The sequence below is a fragment of the Protopterus annectens genome, chromosome 7.part0, assembly GCF_019279795.1.
Source record: "Protopterus annectens isolate FY-2018-M chromosome 7.part0, PAN1.0, whole genome shotgun sequence".
Classification (NCBI taxonomy): Eukaryota; Metazoa; Chordata; order Ceratodontiformes; family Protopteridae; genus Protopterus; species Protopterus annectens.
In genome coordinates this window covers 1,908,190,387-1,908,206,455 of record NC_056739.1, presented here as the reverse complement: position 1 = coordinate 1,908,206,455, position 16,069 = coordinate 1,908,190,387, and positions in this window count along the sequence as shown.

Genomic DNA, 16,069 nt, shown 5'->3' with positions numbered 1-16,069 from the left:
TTGAGGTTTAGACTTCTGGCATTGAGTAGCATTACTCTTAGTTTCTTGTCCCTTGTGATACCTATGGAGGTGGGTTTGTCTTTTGAGACTTGCCTAAAAAAGGCACTATGGGGGTAGCAAGAGCCTTTGCCAATATCCAAAAGCCCAGGGGTGACAGGTGCAAGCCATCCCTAGCAAAGCATCATGGCTTGTCAAGCATATCATCCCAGGCTGACAAGCATTGGATCCCCTTTGAATGACACCAATACTTAAGCCAATTGTTGAAATTGATCATCTTGTCTTCATATTGTGGCATCATTCTTGGTGAGAATAAGATGCTACTCAAGGTCAGGGTCATACCGGCCTGGGCTACATGCTCAGAGAGCTCCTCTATATCTCTTTTCATGTAGTCCAGGGAGGTACATCTCAGGTTATTCACGCCAGCATGGGCAATGACTGAGTCATATTTGTACTTGCCTTGGAGTGACCTGAGTGCTTGTGTTATGTGGCGGATCGTTGAACATGAGTAATATGTGATCAAACATGTAGATGTGGGTTTCAAACTGCAAGCTGTGGAAACCTATACCATCGATGTCTGTCAATTAAACCACTGCACAAACGTCATTGGTATGTCGAGTCATTTCCAGAAGAATGTATATAGGCTACCTTATCTTTGACAGCAATAAATGAATTGGCTCATATAACAGTCACCAATAGAACTGAAAGGCTTAGCACTCAATACAATACAATATATTAGGAGTACAAAAATATGCAATCTCAAGATTTCTCAACATTTCTGCATACAGAAATAATCCACATATATTGTCCATATAAGTGAAAAGCATCTGTATATTGGCAGGATGACACTGAAGAAATATGTTGGAGTATTGACATGGTTTTAAAGTAAATCAGTAATATGGTGCAGTGGAGTGAAGTTTATTACTTCTTTTAGTGCTCGTGTATATCTGTATCTATCTGTCTGCCTTTCTCTCTCTCTAGATATATATATATATATATATATATATATATATATATATAGAGAGAGAGAGAGAGAGAAAGAGAGAGAGATAGACACACACACACATACACACACATATAATATATATGCACATAGATACAGAGACGTATGAACGAGTCCATGAGAGCACAAAAAGTGCAACTACATTTTTGTTTCATGAATCAAATTTAGATATGTGGGGTACTTACTGAAACAACTAACCAATAAATCTGCATGCTGAAACCATAAGCATAAACACAGGCAAAATAGAATAAAACAATATGAATAATATACCACAGTAAACACATTTGTTCCCTTGTAACATGTGAACATCATCAAATTTATGAATGAAAACACACTGTTACTTAAATACTAAAATATATTGACATCATCTTTAAATGTTCTAAGTATCTTTACAGTGCTACCTTCTATTCAACCAACATTTTTGAATCCTGCTGTTTTCTGGATAGGTTTTGATTTTGAAAAACAGGTAATTTTCAAATTTTCATTTAATTTTATTTTGTATAAAAGGCTTTAAACCTAAATTGTCATACTAGTTCTTTATGCAACTGGGTTAAATAAAAAGATCATTGATTGAATAGAAAGTAACATCGTAAATATGACTGGAAGAAAAAAAAACTGTGATGTCAGACAATCCCCCGGATTCTCTTTACCTTGCACAGCGTGCAAGATTGGTGCAGGAGCTCTAGCAGGCAATATGTCTGCCGTGATATCCAGCAACAGCCTGCAGGGGTGTGCACGGGCACTCCTGCACTAATCTGGCATGGACTAAGCCCCTGTATGCAAATTACCCCATTTGCAGGAGAAATCTATGCAAATGCGGTGATTTTGCAATTCAGGAACCTTGCAACTGGCTGTGCAGGAATAGTGCAATCTGCAGAAATGTACTTGATTAGTAACCGAGTACATTTCTGCAAAATCCAAAACGGAGCTGTGACAGCTCCAAAAAAAGGCTGCATATCATGTAGTAAGCATGACAATGTCCAAGTATAAGGCCACTGACATTGCAAACAATGAAAAAAATGCAAAAATCAACTTTTATTGTTTTAGCTGACCTCGGCTGTTTAAGCGTAGGGCAGCGGCTCACAAATGGGTTTGGGGGAAAATAACAAAATAAACCTAAAGTAAGCATTCTAACTAAAATCAGTATTCTGCCATGCAAGTCAATGGCAGCAGAAGAAAACATGGCCAGTGAGTAGTTGTTGCTAAGGGGGGAGGCTCAGTGTGAGATGTGTAACTTATGCATTAGCAGGCAATCCTATGCAAATAAGGGGAATGATAGTGAAGCCCAGTTTTCCCCAGCATGTGCATCAGGTCCCAACAGTTCAAGAGTAGGAATAGCTTGGTGCAAGCTTAAGAGTTAGGTGACATCATGAGGGTGTGTGTCAGGCATACTGTAAGCGGATTGGAGCCCTATGGCTCAGGTGTGCTCCTAGCCTTAGCACAGCTAAGCTAGGGGGTGTGTCTGAATCTGCCTAGCACTCTTTACATTGCCTAAGCGGGTGTGCATGCTGCTCACTGGGTTTTAAAGGAAGAAAAAGAAAGTTAAACCAGGAAATGGCAGCCCTGTGTACATTTGAGCACTCTGTTTGTAGGAAGGTAATCAAGAAGAACTAGCATAGCTGTCAGGTGAAATGTATCAGAAGCAGCCAATCACACAGGCAGCACAACAGCCCAGCCCATAACACTACTATATACTATGCAAACAACTTCACCTCTGGTTTTTACCATACTCTACACCACCGGTGTATACAAGTGGGGAACTTTTAACAAATAAACCTAGAAAATGAAAGGGGCTGCAGCAGGCAACATAGAACAACATGTGCAAGAGGCTGAGGGTGGTGAGGATGTGAATGCTGCCAATCAACCCACAGTGAGGAGACGGATAAGACTGTACAGACCTAGGGTAACCTACCAGGGGCTACATGAGCTAAAGATAGTGAAGCGCTATAGGGTGGACAGAGACCTTCTACAGCAAATTGTTGAGCTGTGCCAGCCACACCTGACACACCAAACTGACCGAGGGGAACCCATCCCAGTGGATACCAAGGTATGTGTAGGCCTAGGAATACTAGCCACAGGTACCTCCTAAAGCTCAACTGGGGATGTCATGGGGATCTCACAGGCATCAGCATCCAGAATATTCCACCTGTTCCTGGATGCCATCTTAGCACATGCCAATGAGCACATATATTTCCCCAACACCTGTGAGGTGTTGGCCAGCAATATGCATATCTTCCACCAAATAGCAGAATACCCTAAGGTAGTGGGTGCTATAGACTGCACGCACATGTGCTTCAAAGCACCACCTGGTGATCAGGGTAGGGCCTACATCAATGGCAGGGGCATTCCCTCCATCAACTGTCAGGTTGTCTGTGATGCCCAGGGCATTATAATGAATGTGTGTGCTGGCTGCCTGGAAGCTATCACGATTTCGACATATGGTATCTGATGCGGGTCTATATCACTTCGACGAAATGGCAGAAGTTCAAACACCATATGTTCGAACTTCTAATCTAGAAGTGCAAAACTATCAAAGGCTTAAAACAGTGATTTTTTTTACCAGGGAAAAAATTGCTGTTCCAAGAAACACACATACAACACAAGCACACCAAAAAACAGCAATCCACACACATACACTTAAAATCCTAACCTTACACTAAACTGTATATAGACTACTATCTATCCATTTACCTTAACCCAAACTGTAACCCTAAGGTCCGTCACTATCGCACACTCACCTGACCTGCACCCTAACCCTAAAGTCTGTCACTATCGCATGCCCACCTCACCAGCGCCCTAACCCTAACTCACCTAACCCGCGCCCTAACCCTAACGTCCGCACAATCGCACACTTACCTGAACCCGACCCGTAACTTTTCACCACAGTGCTAAAAATAACAAAGCCACAGAAACAGCCAACCAAATTCTTTCCCTAGGAAAAAATTTGGTGCTCTGGAGCTTTGCTATTTTCAGCGTTTGCTCTTTTGTGTTCGATATTAGAACATTCAATGTTTTTAAACTTTGATGTTCTAATATAGACCCTCTGATGCAGCTGTACCAGAGATATGCCAATGAGGACATCCCCTATGGTCACCTAGTGGGGGATGCTGTTTACACACTGGAACCATGGCTGATGACACCTATCAGAAATGCACACACACCTGAACAAGAATGCCATAATGAGGCACACGCACAGACCAGACTTATAATAGAGCATGTGTTTGGGATACTCAGGTCATGGTTCCGGTGTCTGGACACATCCGGTGAAGCCTTGCAGTGCTCACCAGCTACATGTCCCCAAATTGTTATGGTATGTGCCATGCTACACAATATGATCCTGCAGAAACAGCTGCAGCAGCAACAGCATGGGGCAGGGCCACACAGCCCCCACCAATGCCAAGGCTTGCACAGGCACAGAGTGACTCAAAGGATGAGCAAACTGCGCCTGCCCCAGTAGGCAGATGGGGGCATGCCCAGTATGCCAAGGCTGTGGCAAAGAGACAATGCATAGCACATACACTGATACATTAGGAACCCAGGGAATAACACCTCTCTCTGACACGCATATACAGTAAAAGGGATGCCAAACATGACACTACCTGTGCTCAACCATGTATAGGGAGTGTACTATGTGCATCTGAGATAGGCAGCCCTCCAGCACCATCCACAATTCTGGCACGCCCTCAAGGTAAGTCAATCAACCTACCAATAGCCAAATGGAGTAGAATGTGTCGTTACCTGTATCTATGGTATGGATGTGAGCATGCAAGGGAATTGGGTGGCTGAATATTATGGTGGCAGAAAGTAGACACCCATAGTGGCACCATGAAATCAGTAACACATGCTGGAGTCACTATAGTAGCCAATACTACACGGGTGACAAAACCCACTGCAGGAAATGTGCTGGGCGACATGTGTGTCCATATGACTCACACATACCAGTCAGGGTGGTTCACATATCCAACAACAGTCTCATCCAGCAGGACAGGTGAAGGCAAACCCAAACAGAGCCTGTGCTATGGCCCCTGAATGATGGCTATGGTTAACCTCCCCCCAGGCCTATACAGACAGACTACAGCAGGTCAGGCAGTGGGATGTGAGTTCTGAAGGGTAGAAAGTCAGACACTAATATGTAGGGCAACCAAAGCTACATTCTGTAGTACACTGGTATGCCTCTAGTCAGCATGATAGGTAAGAATACAGAATGAACTGGGGTACCTGACATACCAGTACAGTCATAGCAAATGTGTACAAGTGTCAGGTGTGCCCCCCATCCTACATAGTAATGTAATAACAGTCAGGTGTGCCCCCCCCCAATCCTGTGTAGAAATGTAGAAATAGACAGGTGTCCCCCCACCCTACACAGTAAGGTAACAACCATCAGGTGTGCCCCCCAATCCTGTGTAGAAATGTAGAAATATTCAGATGAACCCCCCATCCTATGCAGAAATGTAGTAACAGTCAATGCCAAATGCTTGATGGGTACCCTGCAGAAACAACATACTACCTGTTGGCATACAACACAGAGGTCAGCACTGCAGTACAAACTACCTGGACTTGATCCACACATTAAATACAGGTTGGGATATTGGGCATGCTCACACACTTAGAGAAATGAAGGCAATGTCAGTCAACAACATACTGAAAAGTTAAAGACATGAAGGCCATGTCTGCAAACACCAGTGGACCAGACATATCTGGCAGTCACAGTTGTGTTGTCAATATGCACCACTTATGGCTTGCACACACAGTGGATAGGACTACAGACATATATGTAAGGACGACACATTATAATAAGACAAAGGTAAATGTACATAGATGTATGGAAGAGGGTGACTGTGACAAGGAGCCATCCAGGCCTGTCCCACCCAGCACACAGCCAAAGGGCCCCAACCACATGAGATTCAGATGTCACTCACTGCAGATACTAGCCACCAGTATCTGCCAGCATTACAGACTATGTGGTGCATTTGCTAGCTGTGCAACATGACTGTACAAGGAAATAGTCTAGTAGCTGTATACACGTACCTGTGAAATATGACCCTGTGTGTGCCCGAATGTGGCATGTCATTCTCCAGATGAATGGGTTATGGCCCATTCACACACACTGCCCTCCCCATAGCCCTACAATGACAAGCCTGCTGAGGTCATCCACTGTGAAATACACCTTTGGGAGAGTTGTATCCTAGTAATCTCTGTGGCACGTCACATAACTGCTTACTGCGGTAGTGTGATAAACTAGTTAGGTAGGAGTTCAAATTCCAGACATGGAAACTGTGTGTGTGTGTCTGTCTGTCTCTGTCTGTGTAGAGAGCAATTCTTTTTAGAGTAGTCACACTCCCTACAATTGAAATGCTCTACTTTGGTAAGGCTGCTGATATCATCCACCTAGAAATACATCTCTGGGAAGATTGCAGCCTAGTAATCTCTGTAGCATGTGCTATAACTGCGTACTGTTGTAGTATGAAAAAATAGTTAGGTAGGAGTTCTAATCTCAGCCTTGGTGACTGTGTGTCTGTCTGTGTAGAGCATAATGCTTTTTAGGGTAATCACACTCCCTACAATTGAAATGCTCTACTTTGGTAAGGCTGCTGATGTCATCAACCTAGAAATACATCTCTGGGAAGGTTATAGTCCAGTAATTTCTGTAGCGCATCCTATAACTGTGTACTGCTGTAGTATGATAAATTAGTTAAGTAGGAGTTCTAATTCCAGACTTGGCAAGTGTGTTTTTGTCTGTGTAGAGAGCAATGCTTTTTAGGGTAGTCACACTCCATACAATTCAAATGCCCTACTTTGCCAATCCTGCTGATGTCATCCAATGTGAAATACACCTTTGGGGAAGGAGCTCTCCAGTTATCCCCATGGTGCATCCTATAAAAGCTCCATGCTGTAGTATGATATAGACATCTGTTAGGGGTTCTATACCCACACATGTTGGTTGTTGATGTTTTGTTTGTGTGTCACTGTCTGTGTAGGGAGCAATGCATTTTAGCCTAGCCACACTCACTACAATTCAAATGCCCTACTTTGCCAATCCTCCTGATGTCATCCAATGTGATATACACCTTTGGGGAAGGAGTTCTCCAGTAATCCCTGTGGTGCATCATATAATCGCTCTATGCTGTAGTGTGATATAGTCCTCTTTTAGGGGTTCTATACCCACACATGTTGGTTGTGGATGTTTTGTGCGCATTTCTCTGTCTGTGTAGGGAGCAATCAATTTTAGCCTAGCCACACTCACTACAATTCGAATATCCTACTTTGGCAATCATGCTGATGTCATCCAATGTAATATGCACCTTTGGGCAAGGAGTACTCCAGTAATCTCCATGCTGTAGTCTAATAAACTAGTTTGGTAGGGGTTCTAATCCCAGACATGACAGGTGTGTGTGTGTGTGTGTGTGTGTGTGTGTGTGTGTGTGTGTGTGTGTGTGTGTGTGTGTGTGTGTGTGTGTGTGTGTGTGTGTGTGTGTGTGTGTGTGTGTGTGTGTGTGTGTGTGTGTGCGTGTGTGTAAAAATTTCTTATATGGTGACCCTAGGGTATATCATAATGTCTATCGTACAGGGATGACAGATGTGTAATAGCCGAGAGGCTGGGGTTCAAATCCATACCCATACATGTGACATCAAATCCATGCAATTACAGTTAGCAACCCCAGTATTACCCAGAGCACACTTTCAACCAATGTCTCATACCACACACTTGTCTTGGCAACAGCCAATATGTGGGTAGTACACTGCATATTGGCCACTGATAGTGCCCTACTATGGAGTGATTGCAGTGGGCTACAGAGGGCATGGCACCCTGTCCATCTGTCCAATAGGCATGTACATGCAAATAGTGCACCTTCCCTATGTTCCCCACTGGACACCTGCAACAACTGTGGTGCCATCAAATGTGACCCACAAAGGACATACCATGCCTGAAAACATGCCCTGTATGGACAGATACCACTGAGACCAGGGAATGCCATTAGCATGTTATCAGTGTAGGTGCAGGGTAAACCTGCTGTCCATTACCAGTTCCTGCCACAGGTTGCCAAGACTGGCTCATCCGATGATAATCTGTGTACACAATATGGGCCAGACAGCCCAGGTACAGTTCCACATGTCATTGTACATGCATGTGGGAGGTGTGCACATCCCAGACACCGTCCAAGTCATGGACTAAGGAACACATATATGACAAGCGATGCACAGCATTGGCCACATGCAATAGGCACCCAGGTGACTGGATGGTGGATACAATACCCACCTGTGTGGGCAAATAGAGAAACTACAGCCCTGAGCCACAATGCAGACCATTGTCATGTGGCCTGAAGCCAAGGTATACCCATCACCTAGCCTTGTATAGCCATCTGGCACAGTCGACCACCACACACTCATGCAGAAATGCACCCATGCATGTCAGTACTGGCACCCTGTGTGTTTGTGTGTGTGTTGTATGATGCATATTATCGCATTCACACTCACTATAACCCCCATTGGCATACTGAAGCATGCTGTCTGATGCCAGACACCTCCCCATACCCTTTGCACATATAACCTCTGTATGACCGGTGTGGTTCATGTGATACCAGCACAGTAATGTGTTGTGGCAATCTCACTAGTGATGAGTTGTATTCCTGACCTTGCCAAGTGTGTCAATGTGTGTGCATCCCTGTGAGTGTGTGGCAGTGTTAATGCTGGCACCTGTTCATGTGGATAGGCATGTATACTACACCTACCTTATAGCTACCATATGCCTGTTGCAGATGTCACTCACCATCACGTATATGTTCTGAGGGCTCCACAACAGGTAACCTATGTGGTGCATCCAATAACTGCATAGAACTGTGATAGCACTACATAGTCATCAGGGGTTTGATACCCTGTGCTGGTAGGTGTGTGACACAAGCATGCTTAAGTTTTACTCTCCCACCCCTCCCTGACTTGTCTTTGCCTCTGTCTGCCTCTCTCACTCCCTCACTGGTGGATGTGAAGACCTACACCTGCTTTGCTTAGGCAGCAGCATGTGTATTTTAAGTGATGCTCGTGATCAGCTGATGGCCTCTGCATGAATTGCAGCCCACATCTGCCTGATTCCATGTAGAACAGCTGTGGTAACATTCCCATAGCCAATTGCATGGAAACACACTCCAATATCTAAGAACATCATGTTGGTGTTGGGCCTTTTCATTCACTGTGAGCAGGAACTCGATCTGTTGCTTGGCAAACAGCGTCTCAGATGGATTGGGGATTTACCTCTGACAACATACACTGTGGAAACAGGCCAACACACAGGATGGGGATGTGCCTGACCTGACTACAGACTGTAAGTGCTGTTATACTGCATTCTGAGTAATGTTGGTTTAACAGGGTGTGTGTGGATATAGCTGTCTGCCATGTCAGTTCTACGTTAATGAGGACTCCCCATCTCTAGGGTCATCTGCAGACTGGGCAGTGTGTGGTGCCTCTGGTTTCATGTGTTACCCACAGAGCATTTATCTGTGAACTGTAGAAGGTAGTGTGAGGATTGCAGGCTGTAGATGGTGAAAGCTCTGACTGTTACTGACTTCATATCCCTCATAGGACATATGTTGCTACAAACCCTGTTACAACAGTAAATGTGTAAGGTTATCACAGCAACATGTCACTATCGGCCCTGTGTATGTGCTTCCAGCCACAACTCTGTCAACCTTTGTACATATGTCATGCATTAAGAGGTGTATATGTGCTGTACACCATAATTAGTGTCATCATATCTGATAACAAGCCAGTGAGATATCAGAGTGCTACACATGTTATGTACAGTAGGGGTTATATTTGATGACATAACCTGGACATTCTGTAGTTGTTTCTACAGTACTGAGGTCTGTGTACTTATGGTGAATGTCGACCATGTGTGTGTATTGTTAATATGTACTTTGGCCTGTGTACAGACTGCGGTAGATGGCATCATTCTAGGTCCTGTCCTATCTGATGTTACATGCTGCTCCACTGTATGTTACCATATTGGCTTACATGTTTGTAGGGCCATACACACACATGTCCCATACCACAGACAGGCATCAGACCACACTGTGTAGTGGCCTAGTATATGTAGGGTTAGTGTGTGAGTGGCACATATGAGGATGGTGTTGAACAGATAGTCCATATACTGTAATATTATGCTAGCTTACCATATGTGGCTGTGGCAGTGTTCATATTGGTTGTGGTTATGGACTCTCACACAGGTGTAGCTTACCCTGTGCTGTGACATGCCTGTAGAGCCTACTATATATGCAGGTACATGTGCATTCCCCCATAGGAGATGTAGGCCAGTGTTGAGCCAATCTGCCTGTAGCCTGCACATTGCTTTGTTACATGCCTAGCAGCTTAGTGTACTTACCCAGTGAGATGTCATGTCCAGATACTTGCCAGATGTACTGCTGCCGGGCCTCCCTTAACAGTCATGTATATCAGACATAGCAGTGTGATGTTGTACAGATGTATGTCAATATCTAGTAGGTAGTATCTGGCCATGGCACCTCTGTACCAGCAGTTATTATGTGTCAGGACAGACAGGGGTGCATGAATGCATAACCTATGGGGGCAAATGTATACCAGTTGTTTTGCGTTATACATCCATATTGTCAGGCTTGGTCCACATGTTCTGCACTAAGGGGTTCTGTGTATACCTCTGGACTGTACAGAGTGTGTCAGACTGTCCACATATATTGGCCAGTATCTCTGCTGTAATACACAGGACCATTACGTGCTTGCAGCAGTACTGTACTATGCTGTCCTTAGGATGTCTGTCAGTAGCCATTGGTGCTCATGTGAAAAGCAGATGTGACCTCCGACACACACCATGTCTGCGACGACAATCCCTATTACAGTAGCAATAGTCTACTAATATATCTGCTATACATACCTGACATCCCCTTGCCATACGAAGTTGGGACTATAGGGTCTGAGGTAGGGCTACACTCCATGTTCAGGACATATGGTGAAAATATATGTACATATGATTATACGAATATCTATATAGATAATTACACATGTACATATCGACATATATAGATGGGCATGTATATGTACATAGATATGCATATACATACCCAGATATATACATATACAGAGCATTATATGTCTACACATATACAGATAGTGATACATATGCACATATATGTATACCATGCTGCCATTCCTGCCAGCAGTCCACTGATGTTGTATCCCCTACACATACAGTGGGGCTGGGGCCATAGATGTGTGGGCCTCACCTACAAAATACATGTGTGCCCATATGCACCTCAGAAGCCAGTGTATGTAACAGTGCTATATGGCCCTATATTATTGAGTCTAGGGGGGATGCACCATACATAACCTAGGTTGTTACAAAATGTGGAGGTATCAGGGGTGAGCTGCTTTAAAGTGTCTGGATGTACAGTACCGTACATTTCACCTATCTTGACATTACTTACATAAAGTGGGTTACTACAGGCCTACTGCCTCCTGGCATACAGACTGTATTGTTTGTCAGTGTGCCTGTGATGGTGTCAGTTATGCCTTGTTATGTAACAGTTACATCCCATTTGGTCAACTGAAGCCTTTACCACCTAGTGATTGTGTACAGAGTGTTGATAGAGGCTGCTGAACTATACATCTGCATTACTTACTGTTGATTGTGTGGCATCCTGTGGCCCAGTCTGTCTTTACTATTGTACGATTTGAAGGGCTTGGCCTAGACAGCAACAGTTGTGGACCTTTCCAGACTACTGTATTAGTATAACTGTTTCACAGTTGCATTATTCTGTTTATATGGATGTCAGTGTCTGAACAGCTATATGACATGGCATATAAATCTATGATAGTACACAAATAAAGGTTTTCCATTTCTGCAAACTTGTGTGTGGTGTTTTATCCTATGATCTCTCTGTGGGTGTATATTGCAGGCAATGAATGTCATTTGTATGGGTGGCTCATCCAGTGTCCAGTTGTTAGGGTGTTAACTGTAGGCATAGTGGCTGTTCCATATTGTGTGCACCTACTACGTATCTTACTGCACATATTTCTGCATGTGTATGTGTAGTTACATGTATATCTACATATATATATATATATATATATATATATATATATATATATATGTGTGTATGTGTGTGTGTGTGTGTGTGTGTAGATATATATATATATATATATATATATATATATATATATATATATATATATATATATATATATCTGAATCTGCATATATGTGTCTGTATATATGTATCCTGGGGGTGTTGATAGCTTCCACATTTTACATTTCCTATGGAAGCCAGACTGTACTGCATGATATGTTACCAATGCCAGCCTGACATCATACAGGTGGGATGTAGTACTGTTAACATCTTGTGCCCATGTCATGTCAGGACCTGGTTATGGGATCTGCAACACCTGGTAGTGTATTGCAGGGCGGACGTGTTTGGCTGTGGGGGGGGGGGGGTTGGTATACCTATTTGTACAAAACATATATTGTTTGGGGCCTCTCAACCCCATTAACGGTGCATGTGTGGACATATATGATTTAGTTAATCTCCCATTGATATCTACACATGTATGTTCATATATACCTATATGGATATATACATATATCTGCTTATATATATATATAACTATGTCTGTATATACCTACATAGATATATATCTGCTTACATATATGTAACTTGTGTATATGTAGACATATAGGTGTAGACATATATATGTGTTGATGTAGGCATTTGCATGTATATATGTTCATATATGTTTATACATATATATATATATATATATATATATATATATATATATATATATATATATATATATATATATATATATACAGATATCGATATGTTGTATCTGTTTAGATATTAATAAATTTACACACACACATACATCTAAATGTTGGAATACGTTCTCTGTACTGTTTAATGACTGGGCTGGATGATATGTTCTTGAAAACATCAGGGTTATGTATATCCTGTGTGGTTTAGTGGTAATTGACTTTGTCTATGGTATTCAGGGTCCTGGATTTGAGCCTTGCAAAGGCTGGTTGTTTTGTAGCTGGGCAGAACACGGGCCATTGGATACAGCATGATTAAGGTACTTTAAAGCAGTTGTGACTGGTTTGCATGTGTTTGCGCGGAGGTAAGCACTGCTAACTTCTGGTTATCGTTTCTTATACTCATTTAGCTTCTAAATTGCTTATCCAATGTAGGCATTGCTTACCCCTGCACAAACAGGCTTAGACCCACTTACTGCTGCTTAAAAGTGTTTACTCCTGCTTACCCCCATGCTAATTTATTTAAAAGAAAAGAAAAAAGGGTTGATAGGAAAGTGGTGAAAAAGGGGCACAAAGAGGGAAAGACAGTAGGAAAAATAGCTAGGGATGTCCAGGAAGGGTGTAGGGAAGGTACATAGCTACCCATTTTGTCTACAGCAACAGCTGTGCATATACACTGAATTTGGAGGTAGATTTGGACACTCAAACCCCTGGGAGAGGGGTGAGGACAACAATAATAATTTGTGATGCCAATTAGACCAGATTCCATTTGTCCAGTAGACACGTGTGAAATGGACAGCTATCTATGGGGCAATATTTTTTATGGGAACAAATTGCCCTTTTTTTCTTTTTTTCAGGTGAGAGTGGGATGTTGGGGAGTGGTAGTAGGTATATTTGGGGAGGTAGTTTGGGTAGGTTAACAGACAAGACAAACAAGATGCATACAGAGGTGGTATATGACACATGTTGGGGGTATACACCTTGATGGGGAGGGATGTTGGGATACTGGAATCCCACAAGCCCCCTAGTGGTAACAGTGGAACTGAGGTCCCACCCATGGACAGTCACCACTGCACCTTCACAGCCCCGAAGGTGGCTGTGCTGGGGGTTGAGTCACAGAGCCAGGCTGACTCTCTAATTGTGACATGCAGCCCTCAAGTTGGCATAGAAGATCACCAAGCTGTTCCTTGATCGCTCTACGCACCACGACCCTGACCTGGCGATGGGTGACAGGTGCCTGTCCACGCCCACTCCCAGGTGGGGCAAGCCCCATCCCCTTAGGCAGTTCCACCCAAAGGTGGTGCAGGACTAACAGATAGGGAGGTCCGGGGTTGGGCCCCAGACATGCTGGTGCCCAGTGCCAGGGCCAGCTGAGGTGGGACAGGTGGGTTTGCTGGGACTGACCTTCCCAAGCATGCTATAGTGTATAGATTTCATCATCATATATGGGTTAGTAATAGTCAACACATTCCAGGGTTAGGTATAACAGCATGCAAGATGTTCCCATTAACCCAGACACCAGATACGAAACAGATGCATAGCAAACAGAACGCATGCATATATGGGACCACAGTTGTAATAAGAACAGCATGCAGGTACGTTGATGGCACAATGCCACCAATGTTGGAATAATTCAATATAGCACATGCATGGGAACCATTAATATATTTATCAAACAACTGGACATTATCAGAGTCAATACATGCCAGCTGGGGTGGGTATGTTGATTATTGTTGGAGATATGCTGGGGGGAGGGGAGAAAAAGATGTCAATTAACAACTAGTATATTCCTGTAGTCCACATTACTTTTCTAGTCAGTGCTTTTAGCTGTACCTTACAAGTCTTACTACATTACCCTATAGCCTTACTTTGGACAGTGATATGGCTGTCGTCATAGTTGCACATGACCCTGTTTTACCTGCAGTATACACCTCTTACCTGGTATACCTGTGGAGGGAATGTTTAACACTAACTAACTGTTTCTACACATACTCCCAGATTCTGGGTTGCTGTTTTGCACATAGCTATCCAACTCTTTCTGCACAGACTCTGGCCATGTATTGACCACATGCTGGTGTGCCTGGACATATCTAGAATATTGCCCTCTTCCACCTTTAGTGACCTGACACACACATATACATGTTTTCCTACACAGTTATATTATGTAGCACAGTGTGGGTGACAGTGACCAGTAATACTTTATTATTCAGAGAAACTGCAACACTCACAATTCCCTACAATACCAAAGTGAACAGTACCAGTACAGGTTATAATGGCCTGTATTTCTCAGCACATTGTTCGTATCCAACATATCTGTGGGAGCAATGTTTGTTAGCACTACCTGACTGTTGCCACACAAAGTTCCAGATTACACATTAGTATTATGCACATACATCTCATTGTTACTGTACACACTCTGGTCACAACTTGACGGCATGGGAGTGTAGATAGGATATACTTACAATATTACTCTCCTAACAGTTTCGGGGGTTGCTACCATGACAGGTGTGTTCTCATGATGTTTGACAAACACTTGTATTCCCTGTTTGCTGGCTACACATCTGGGATCATCCCACAGACTTACCAGGGGGATGGGGGGCAGGCAGCAGATATGGGCACATATACTGGACATTCTGGTCTCATCTGTACAGTTGTGGGGTATGCATCTGTATGCAGCCTAATTCCACTCCCAGGATTCAGACCATGGCTGTGTCTGCTACAACTTAAACACTGTCCATCACAGTTGTGTCTGCTATATTGCTATTGTTGTATAACTCCTATCTGCTATATCGCTTTTGCTGTATATCTCCTATCTGCTTTCTGTCTTATTAATCCCCTGTGCTTTTGCATTCTGACCTTGTATTACAACACTCATATACAGTGTCCTAGACAGTTATATGTCGTTGGACAGTGTGAGCGACAGTGATGTATAATACCTCATTATTCAGAGCAACTGCATATCATTCTTGTATTTCTGGGCACAGTGTTGGTATCTGACAGACCTGTGGGAAGCATGTTTATTAGCACTACCTGAATTTTCCCACATACAGTACCAGCATCCACATTCCTATTATACACATACATCTCACTCTGTTACTGTACACACTCTGACCACAGCTTGACAAGTTGGGGTGTAAATGGGACATACATGGCTTCTTAGTCACATACGGTATTGGGGAGTTGCTAGTGTGCCAGCTTTGTTCTAATAGCTGTGTGTCAATCCATTGTATTTCCTGTTTGCTGCCTATACGTCTGGGATCATCCCACTGATTTCGCAGGGGAATGGGTTGATAGGC